A 10,813-nucleotide genomic window follows, 5' to 3' on the forward strand; every position below is an offset into this window, starting at 1 on the left:
CTGACTATGAATATGGGCATAAGAAATGATAAAAAATATATTTTGAAATTTTTGATTGTTCTCAGCATAGACTGTGCTTCCCAGACACGTATTATGCGTCTCTTTAATCTTGGAAAAGGATTTTTGAATCAGTCAAAGCGGAAAAAAATATTTGTTATACAAAAATATATGATTTAATCGATAAAACAGGACGCTTTAGGATCTCCTTAAGATGCCATTTTATGCAGCTTTGCTGGAGAAGATTCCCCACTCCGCAGTAAACGAAACCAGCGTTCTTTGCTAAGGCCTTCTTACCTTTTCATGAAGCGAAGCTTTGCTGGCAATAACTTATATTATAGCATATGTCACTGTAGAAAAAGAGCACTCCGACGACTCAGATTTGTATTGCCGAAATTGCAACTAATATCCTCACTACTGCGAATAAAGAAGTGTTTTGAAAGTTTTGAACTTAATCAAAAAAGTTTTCATGCATGAATGTATAGGATGTCACAAAATGATAGTCAAATATTTCGTATACTGCTAGAGCGACCTAAACTGAGTCAAAAAATCCTTTATTATTTTAAATATTAAGCAATGTAAATAATATAGCTCAATAAATTATAAATTTAATATTATATAATAAAGGAAGTGCTACGAACCAAAAAATTATATTATATCATTAGTACTTAAAAGATATAATATATTGAACAAAAATTTGACAAATTATTCAACGTAAATAATAAACAAAAATAAAAAATATATAAGAAATATAAATAAATATAATATATAACAGACGTTTTAATCTCGATTGTCATTCTCGATACATAAAGTTTCAATACATAAAGTTCGCTCGGTGTACAGAAATAAAATTATTCAGACATTACTTGTACAAATTATGATCGCTTATTAATTATATTTAAGTCTCTGTAGTAGTCCATAGAATTAAAATCTTGAAAGAATCTTTTAAGTATCAAATATTCCATTGTAAAAAGATAAGGATAGTTTCTATTAAAATAATGAGGTAATTTTATCAAAATATAATAATTCATAAAGAAAATGCATTACAGAATTAATAACAGTTCAATTGTATAATGATCCAAGAAATTATATTCAAATTTTTCAATATCGAAAAATTATATTCAAATTTTTTAATTTAATCAAAGTTAAGTTATATAAATTATTTTCATATTAAGAAAGTCAGGTACAGAAACCGCAATCAAGTTTTTTACAATTAATATTATAAGCAATAACGATCACAGTTAAAATTGTTGTTACTACGTCATGCTTTAGGACCGTTGTAACATTCAAAGAATTATAAACGTTATGATAATGTTAAGGACAGAAATTTTTTGAGGAGGAAGAGGAAATATGTTAGAGAAGAGAGATATGGAAGAAAGAAGAAAAATAATTGGGAGAGGGAAATGATTATGAAGAGGAAAGTGATTGTATAATCTGGAGATATGATTCTGGCAATGATTCTGTATCATTTTGTTTGTCTTGTCTTTGCTTTTTTATATGTATCATTTCAGATATCAATCTTTTATTATACGAAGCCTCTTTATCTAAAATTTTAACTTCATTCCATTTAAAGATATGATTTTAATTCGTGCGATGGTCAGAAATAAGAACCCGTTCTTTTTTTGATATCTGAAATGTGCTCATGTAATCTTGTATTTAATTTACGTTTTATTTGGCCTAACTGGCATCACAGTCTTCACAGAGATTTTATACACTACATTTTGGTTAGACAATGGCTCAATGGCTTCCTTTCCTCTCTTTATACAACTTTTAAGTGTGTTAGGAATAGAATATGCCAATTTACAATTGAATTTAGAAGAAATTGGTAAAAAGCTTTCTGAAATAGATTAACATAAGATTTAACATAAGATATTGAAAAAAATTTTCTTTATGTTTAGTGCTAATTTTATATGTGAAGTTGTTGTTGTGGGTATAATATTTTATTCTATTATTGATAGTGGAGGAAATAAGAGATAGAGAATAACCTGATTGTTTAGGAAAATTTGAATGGTATCAATTAAATCTTTTTGGTGAAAGCGAGGATGAGATAAACGAACAATTTGATCAACCATACTAATAATTATGCCTCTCTTATGACATAGTGGATGATTTGAATGGAAATTTAGAAATCTGCCAGAAAATGTTGATTTATGGTATGTATCGAATAACTCGTTTGTTTTCAATAATTATACTTGTGTCTTTTTAATTTAAAAAGAAAATTTAAACCTTTTTCTGTACTAATTTTCATAGTGAATTGTAATCTACTATGTAAAGAGTTAAAGATGTTTAATGTGTCAGATGGAAGTGCTAAGATGATGTCATCCACATATCTATAATAAAATAATGGTTGTATAAGTAGTTTATTGATGACTCTTCTAAATCTTACATATCCTTTTCTTTGATACGTATCTTTATCTGAAAAGATTTCTTCCATTTTGTGTATGTAAGATGTTTTATCTAGAGCAACAGTAACATTTCCTTTGTCAGCATTTGTAATAAGTATATCCGAATTCTTTGATCAATTGATTTTTTTGTTGTATTTAACCATGAATTAATAAGTTTTTCAATAGAATTTAAGGAAGGAAATTTACTATTAAATCTGTTAAGAATTGATATAGAATTGTTTTTGACAAAGTTTACAACATTGTTTGGACGCCCAGTTATATTAGTAAAAAGAAATCCATTATTTTTCCATTCAATTTCATACAAAAATAATGGATTTCTTTTTACACCTAATATTATTTTCTATCTGTTTAATAAATTCTATCATGATTCTTTTTTTATTGTTCGTGTTAATCGGAAAATCAAATTTTTCTCCCAATTATAGTAATGATTAAACACCTAAAGGAATGTCACTGTTACTCAAGTTAATAAACCATTTCTCTTGTAGAGAATCAATAAAAGAGGCATTATGAAATTCATCTGGAAGGATGTGAATTCTTTCAATATAATGACTAACTTCATTAATGTAATTGTGTGAATTGTATTGGGTTGTCCGGAAAGTTCGTGCCGATTTTTGATAGGCGTAAGGACAGATCTGAATATATCAGAATGATTGAAAACAAATGACATGCATACAAATCGTAAAAGACAGTACTTCAAGTATACTTGGAAAAAAATTTAGTTGCGATATGTTAATTTTTGTCAGTTTTTATACGCCTTTGAATATGGAAGAAAACAAAGTGCATTTTAGATATTTAATTTCTTTTACCGGAAAGGCAAAAATGCCACACAAGCGACAAACAAGATATGCGCTGTTTATGGCGAAGGTGCTGTAGCTGAAAGAACTGTGCGGAAGTGGTAGGTTTGCTAGGTTTAAAGCTGGTGGATGGCAAGGTTTCAACCTTGAAAATCAAGAATGCCTGAGTAGATCCTTCACCACAGATGAAGATCAGATTAAAACACTGATCGAGAATAACGCTACACGTAAATTAGCAGAAATGTTGAATATGTCAAAATCCACTATCCACGAACATTTTGTGAAACTTGGCTACATAAACCGTTTTGATGTATGGATTTCCCACGATTTAATGGAGAAAAATCTGATGGATCGCATTTCCATTTGCGACTCGCTCTATAAACGCAATGAGAAGACACTATTTTTAAAGCAAGTAATGACGGGGGATAAAAAATGGATCATTTACAATAATGTTGAGCGAAAAAGATCTTAAGGAAAGCGGAATGAACCATCTTTAGCCAAAAGCCGGTTTTCATCCAAAGAAGGTCATTCTCTATGTCTGGTGGGATTGGAAAGGGATCCTGTATTATGAGCTTTTATCAAACAACGAGACGATAAATTCAGAGAAATATTATTCCCAATTAAACGAATTGAAGATAGCAGTTGAACAAAAACGTCCAGAAATAGCGAATCGGAAGGGCGTCGTGTTTCATCAGGACAATGTGTGGCCTCATGTGTCTTTGACAAACTCGACAAAAGTTGTTGGAGCTCGGTTGGGATGTTCTATCCCACACACATCCACCATATTCACCAGACCTCGCGCCTTCTGATTTCCACCTATTTCGATCATTACAAAATTCCCTTAATGGAAAAAGCTTCAACTCTTTGGTCGAGGTAAAAAATCACTTAGAAAAGTTTTTCGCTGAAAACCCTGAAAGATTTTGGAAGGACGGAATTTTCAAGTTGCTTGAAAGATGGAGAAAGTTGTAGAACAGAATGGCACCTATATAATTTAATAAATGTATACTAAAATTTAAATCTTCTGCGTTTCAATTTTCCTTCAAAATCGGCATGAACTTTCCGGATATCCCAATATCCCAATATAATGTAATGGGCCAATTATTATTTTGACTGTTATTAGAACTGTTTTATTATTTGAAGATGAACATACATAAGAAATTGGTTTGATGTTATCATAAATAGATTTAACTTTTTTGTTATTAATCAATCTATTTTTGTTGTTGACTCTTTTCATTTATTCATAAAAATATATGTTGTTTATATAATCTAAATATTTAAGAACCACTTTCTTCTCCTCTAATAACAACTTTTACAAACAGATTTTTGGCACTCTAATGAGTTCACTTATGTCTTCAATAATTGCGGATATAGTAAGATTTAGAAGAGTCAGCTATCAATGAACTACTAATTACAATCATTATTTTATTATAGATATGTGGATGATATCATCTTAGTACTTCCATCTGACAGTATTAATGACACATTAAACATCTTTAACTCTTTACATAGTAGATTACAATTCACTATGAAAATTAGTATAGAAAAAGGTTTAAATTTTCTAGACACAAATATAATTATTGAAAACAAACGAGTTATTCGATACATACCATAAATCAACATTTTCTGATAGATTTCTAAATTTCCATTCAAATCATCCACTATGTCATAAGAGAGGCATAATTATTAGTATGGATCAAATTGTTCGTTTATCTCATCCTCGCTTTCACCAAAAAAATTTAATTGACACCATTCAAATTTTCCTAAACAATCAGGTTATTCTCTATCTCTTATTTTCTCCACTATCAATAATAGAATAAAATATTATATCCATAACAACAACTTCACATATAAAATTAGCACTAAACATAAAGAAAATTTTTTTCAATATCTTATGTTAAATCTTATGTTAATCTATTTCAGAAAGCTTTTTACCAATTTCTTCTAAATTCAATTGTAAATTGGCATATTCTATTCCTAACACACTTAAAAGTTGTATAAAGAGAGGAAAGGAAGCCATTGAGCCATTGTCTAACCAAAATGTAGTGTATAAAATCTCTGTGAAGACTGTGATGCCAGTTAGGCCAAATAAAACGTAAATTAAATACAAGATTACATGAGCACATTTCAGATATCAAAAAAAGAACGGGTTCTTATTTCTGACCATCGCACGAATTAAAATCATATCTTTAAATGGAATGAAGTTAAAATTTTAGATAAAGAGGCTTCGTATAATAAAAGATTGATATCTGAAATGATACATATAAAAAAGCAAAGACAAGACAAACAAAATGATACAGAATCATTGCCAGAATCATATCTTCAGATTATACAATCACTTTCCCCTTCATAATCACTTCCCCCTCCCAATTATTTTTCTTCTTTCTTCCATATCTCCTTTCTCTAACATATTTCCTCTCCCTCCTCAAAAAATTTCTGTCCTTAACATTATCATAATGTTTATAATTCTTTGAATGTTACAACGGTCCTAAAGCACTGACGTGGTAACAACAATTTTAACTGTGATTATTGCTTATAATATTAATTGTAAAAAACTTGACTGCGGTTCCTGTACTTTCTTAATATGAAGATAATTTACATAACTTAACTTTGATTAAATTATTTGAATATAATTTCTCGGTGATCATTATACAATTGAACATTAATTCTATCATGCATTTTCTTTATGAGTTATTATATCTTGATAAAATTGCCTCATTATTTTAATAAAAACTATCCTTATCCTTTTACAATGGAACATTTAATACTCAAAATTTTTTCAAGATTTTAATTCTACTACAGAAACTTAAATATAATTAAGCTATCATAATTTGTACAAGTAATGTCTGAGTAATTTTATTTCTGTAGACCGAGCGAACTTTATGTATTGAAACTTTATGTATTGAGAATGACCCAATCGAGGTTGAAACGTTTGTTGTATTGTATATTTTATATTTCTTATATATTTTGTATTTTTGTTTATTATTTACATTGAATAATTTATCAAATTTTTGTTCAATATATCTTTTATAAGTGCTAATGATATAATATAATTTTTTGGCTCACAGCTTTCTTTTATTATACTAAATTTAAATATTAAAATTATCTTTTATTTATTTTTTAATGGATTGAGGAAGACTAACAAAGTCGAAACGTTTTTTATATATTATTTTTTAACTAATTGAGTGACATTCTAATAACATTTTACATTTTTGATCTAATTTTTTGTTTACACATGCACGCACGCATGTACGCACGTATGCACGCATTCAAACCTTTCTATTATTGTTATTTTCCTCTACCATTTTGCAATTTTCGTAATAGTTAACAAAAATTAGTTATTGAAAATCGCTGAATATTTTCAAAAATTTTTTACTCAAATACTGTTAACTTTCAGGAAAACAGCAAGCGAAAATTATTTATTTTCTTCTCATAGTATTTTAAGAATTTTGTCAGAATTTTTTAGTATAGCATTTTCTTATGTTACGTCGTTAAAAATAATTGCCAATAAGATTTGATGTATATAATATTATGAGAATCGGACAGTAAAATGTTATTACGGTGTGGCCAGTGCCAATGATGATTGATTCAATTTAGTCTCGAATCGAAGTCATTATTTTAGAGCGCGTCAGATTGTACAATGAGGAGCAAAAATAAGCTTGTACTTCGCTGTAATACATACATACGTTGGTGTAGATGAGTGCGCCGCCAATGTATGTATGTATTGGGTTGTTCGGAAAGTTCGTGCCGATTTTGAAGGAATTGAAACGCAGAAGATTTAAATTTTAGTATACATTTCTTAAATTTAAATCTTTTGCGACACGAATTTTCCGGACAACCCAATATTATACCGAAGTACAAGCTCATTTTTACTCCTCATTATACAACTTAACGTGACGAGAACCAGAGAAGAAGTGTTTCATTCTCCTTTCGCGATTGCTTGGCTGACCTCAGTCTCGGAGAAAACTATTTATTTATTCTCGAATATTCGAGGTAACTTCGATTGAAAGATTTTAAACATAATTCATACAGCACAGAAGATTGAAATAATATTGTTGCAATGTTGCAATATTGCAGATTGCAATGTAATATTGCAGAGAATATTATAGAAATGTAAATTAACAATATGTCTGCAAAATATCAGTAATATGCTTGTAATATTCCACAAACATTGCAAAACTGTAATTTTTTAAGTGTTATAATAATAATATAAAAATATAAGTTTTTACAATATTTATGTAGTAGTCTTTTAGTTTAACAGTCATTTTTATGATATAATAATTAATATTCATTTTATAAAAAATTTATTTATCTATTATTTGATGGCCATTTCATTAGCTAAGTTTTATATTTATTTTAAATATGAAATCAAAAAATTGTATAATATCGAGTTTGGATACAATCAATCGGATAAGACGATAAGTAATTAAGCTGCTGAAAACGATTTATCGAAATATTAATTATGTGATCGATGATATATTTATGCCTGATGTGAACGCAAGAATAAACCGGGGCCCGAACTTTATTAATAAATTTTATATTGTCATTTTTTAATCAATTTCAATTGACTGGAGTTTCGAATTAAAAAAAATCTCTGCGATTAACTTAATCTATGATTAACTTACCAAGCGACTGTATTATTATATTAATGTGGATAATATTGTATGTGGATAATATTGTATTGAATAATATTGTATATGAATAATATAATATTTGTAGTTTGTTCGGAGCATACACATATAAGCTTTATCCTTATGAATAAATTTATCCTTCAAAATTAATACTATATTTATTGGAATATTTTATAGTTTTATCATAAAAAATTGTTTTTAGAATTTTTGGAAAATACATATCACTAGAAATGCGATTTGTAGAAAAATTAAAGTTAGTGAGATATATGTATAGAAATAGTTCATTTTAGAGTCTTCGTAAAAAATTTATCAAAATACATAATATTGCAATATTGCTGGAATGCTTTGCAATGTAACAAAAAGCGGACATCTTAATATTGTTCGAATTTTGCAACATGATTCAGCAACGTTTCGCAACCACCATGCAATATTATAATGTTTCAGTGAAATCATTCTGCAATGTTTCTGCAATGTTTCTTTCTGTGCTGTATGGGAATATTTCATTTTATTTTCTTGCCTGTGCATAGTGGCTATATCTCATATTTCTTAACATCGAATTATAGCGAATGATATATCATACTTTACTGCAATATCGAATAATTGTAAGACCGGAATCAGAGCATTGAAGATTGAAAGATTGAAGTTTGATCAATCGGAATAAAAACTAAAATTTCTTTGTCCTCGTTGATGAAATTTCAATCTTTAATCTTTAATCTTAATCTTCAATGCATAGTCTGATTCTAATTGCCTAATGGCAATGTATATTAAATTAAATACTGTTTAAAAATGTAATTAGTTGTTACGCTCTTTATTTCGTTGTTTTCGCTCGCTGGTTTACTGTCTCGTATCTGTTTTTCTATATTATCTTTTTTTTTCTCTCAAAGCTGAGCAGGTCTTCGGTATTTGCAAGTTTTCGCGCAATTCCGAGAATTTTCGCGATATTCTTCGGATGAAAATCATATTTTTGCGAAATGCATTCTCAGCCGAAGTAATGGCGATATGACCGCCACAAAGAAAATGCAGTACTAAAAAGTGAATAAAAGAATTCTGAAAAAATTGTTAGAACTTTATATGAAGAAGACAAACAATTTTTATCTCTTGCAGTTGTTCTGTAAAGTTGATAGTAAAGTTGATAGTTTGAGTAAAAAATTATTGAAAACTAATATTCGGCGATTTTTAGTAATTAATATTTTGTAATCTTTAGTAATTAATATCTTAACTATTATGAAAATTACAAATAAAATGATAAAGAACTTTTTGAATCAATTTAATCCACTTTATCAGCACATGAAATATTTGGCGGTCATTCTGGGACACCCAATATATAAATATGTATAAATACACACAAATAAATACTCATAAACATATATAATTATACATTATTAAATATGTTCATATATGTTCAGCTTGCACTCTTTTATAAAATTATTGTTTAATAAGAAAAATAATAAGAAAATGTCAAAAATAATTAAAGAAACAATTTTTGCGTTGTTTTAGAAAAAATCAAGTTTAGAAAAATGTAAAAAAATTATTCATACATAATTATGTATAATATTACATGTACTTACATGTTATGACATGACGTTTATACTATCCATCACAATTGTTTATTCTCACTGAAAATTACGCGACATTTTCGCCCTATGTCCTTCCATCGTGGAGGACGGACGTGCCAGCGCTTCACGGTTTTTGGGCAATTTTTGCTATTGCGTTTCGCCAGAGATTATTTTCTTTTGAGAGTTTCTTTAGAATTTTATAGTCGGCGACTGCGAAAAACAGTGTTATGATGAAGCTGTGCCATTTCCAGCGGACGTCGAGGAAGAGGATCGGAGACGCACCTACGGAGTCACGAGGAAGGGAATGACACCGCTTTATTCCTTATAAAATTCTGTTGCGAGCGTGATTCTCTTGCCGAATTCTTTCTAGAAAATTGTCCAAAAAAAAACGAGACATGCGATATGAGGAGAGGATGTCCCCCTTGTCAACCGAGCATGGGAACCCCATTGCCGATGCCGCGAGGAGAGCTCTGTAGGACAAAGACTCCCAGCTGCGGAAGAAGGAACCGTACGGCGGATAATTATTACCATTTCGAGAGACCTTTGAGCCCGGATGATGGTCCAGAGGATGATCCTGCGAGCAGCCACAAAAGATGCCCACTATCAGTCATATCCCGAATTCAAGGCGCGCGACGTGACAGCGACTCGTAAAGGCGCACGGAATCCGCGAGAGCTCGCAAACAATCAGGCGCAATAAGACTCATCACGGGCTAGCGCGTTCCCGGAAGAACCACAAAGCAACACTTGTGCTGTGAGACGATATAAAGAGACGTGCGAAGAACACAGAACAGCCGAAGCCAATAACGATGTGGAGTTGAGAGATAGAGCGAGAGCCGCTAAAGGGAGAATCCTGTGATGAGACGAGCGCAGCGTAGAGTAGTGTAAAGCCGGTTCTACATTAGTTGCAAGCTGATTGTAAGTTTGCTGTTTGCAACAGCCAATCTGAAGCTTGCATTTTTAAATCAATACTTTTGGCTGTCACAACAAACTTGAGTAGGTATACTAGGCCAGTTCTAACCCATGAGGCTAGAGGGGAGCACGGGACGCGGGGGATACTCGTAGACGCGGGAAAGAAGGCAGCGCAGAGAAAGTCCCCAATCGCCGGCATTGCTGTAAACAGTGATAACTAAGGCTCTATGTTTATTGTATCAACTCCGATCAATGAATTACATACAAACGATGATGACGTTTCACTATGCGTTCCGTATTTGTTTCGTCACCCGCTGTCCGCCGCCGCCCTCCCCAAAAATGCATCGGCAACAAAGGCTTGCATGTTAAAAAAAAAAATAGAGTAGAGACATCCTTTTTTTCCTTTAGCTTTTTTCATGATCTAGTTTTCATAATACGTTGTGTTTTTTTCCTTTTTCTTTTTTACTAGCGCATCAGAACAAAGGATGTGTAGTAAAATAAAGTACATATATATATATATATAT

Source organism: Atta colombica, unplaced genomic scaffold (genome assembly GCF_001594045.1).
Source record: "Atta colombica isolate Treedump-2 unplaced genomic scaffold, Acol1.0 scaffold70, whole genome shotgun sequence".
In the NCBI taxonomy this organism is placed as follows: Eukaryota; Metazoa; Arthropoda; class Insecta; order Hymenoptera; family Formicidae; genus Atta; species Atta colombica.